This window comes from Cyprinodon variegatus, unplaced genomic scaffold (assembly GCF_000732505.1).
Source record: "Cyprinodon variegatus isolate N-32 unplaced genomic scaffold, C_variegatus-1.0 Scaffold388, whole genome shotgun sequence".
Lineage (NCBI taxonomy): Eukaryota > Metazoa > Chordata > Actinopteri > Cyprinodontiformes > Cyprinodontidae > Cyprinodon > Cyprinodon variegatus.
In genome coordinates, this window is record NW_015150841.1 from 644,133 (window position 1) to 645,434 (window position 1,302).

Here is a 1,302-nt window from a genome sequence, read left to right on the forward strand (position 1 = left end):
AAATCCCACATACTCCGTCAGCGCTCCGCTCCGCCCCGCTGCGCTCCAGACCGCCTGCACAAAGCAAAGCCTACAGCCTCCACTGTGGCTCCCGTCCCGAGTTCCTTGTAGATCGTAGAGGGCATGCGCGAGATGATTAAATTCAAAGCAGCAAAACATGCGGAAATGATCCATGGTTTCCGCGGATCATTTTTCATTAATTTCATACATTTTTATTTTTCATTAATTTTCATTATTTTTTTTTTTTTTTTCGGTTTAACAATAAACATATACCGAACCGAACCGAAAACCGTGACCACGAAAACGTGAACCGAACCGTGGATTTTGTGAATCGTTCCACCCCTAATATATATATATATATATATATATATATATATATATTCCGGTCCTACAGAAAATCGTGTCAGACGAGGTCGCTTGAGGACGATCACACCCGACACGGTTTCACACAAAGTCGGACAACACAGCAATTCATGGGTCTTACAGGAAGAGAGACTTGGTTACAAAATAAATTACATCCGCTTTGGGGGGGAATACAAAATAAAATCATTAATTGCAAGGGAAAAGAGTCCTTTGGAGTCTCACATCACATATATAGGCGGAACAGGCTCGTGCACAAAAAACAATGAATGAAATATCAAAGAATACTTTACCCATGCTAGGAATCCAGGAGGACAGAAAACGGATAAAGTAGTGATCGTCTTTGAGCCTCGCAAAAATAATAAGGGACAAGAATTGCATTTTATCACTCTTCTCGGAAAAAGAAAAAATAACTTCAGGATCAGAAAAAATGGATATAGTAAAAAATAAAAAGTGATCATCTTTGAGCCTCAGAAAAAACAAAATAGCGAGGAGCAGACAGAGCAGGTAAGCACAGAGTATCTCTCTCACCTCTTTATGTACGAAAGAAAGAAAAACTTTGATAAAGTTCCCAGATCTCCCTCTGAGAATCGCCTCTCTCTGCGTCAGTCAGCATATAAACTGTCCTACAGCGTTTATTGCTGTGTTTTTCTTTTCTTTAGACATAGATCTCACTATGTTTTTATTATGAACATTCTCTGTGTTCTGGTTTGAGATTCTGCTCAGACTCGTTAATTGGGGCTTTGCTTTATAGCCACGCCTATGTTTTTTTTCTCCAATCACTTTTCATAATCTGTCCAAGTCAAATGTAGGAAATTGTTTTCATTTTATTTCATTTAATTAGTTTATGGCAAAGAGACAGAAGTGAAAAAAATCTGTATAGATCTTTCCCCCCTGCCTAGTCATAGAAACCTGACAACAGCCAGATGCATGTCTAGCTCC

General features: G+C 39.1%; 1 protein-coding gene across 2 annotated transcripts in view; it reads left to right on the plus strand.

The window, feature by feature from the left end:
- frs2 (fibroblast growth factor receptor substrate 2) overlaps nt 1-1,302 on the plus strand; it is an 18,996-nt gene that overhangs the window by 7,682 nt on the left and 10,012 nt on the right. The window lies entirely within an intron of this gene.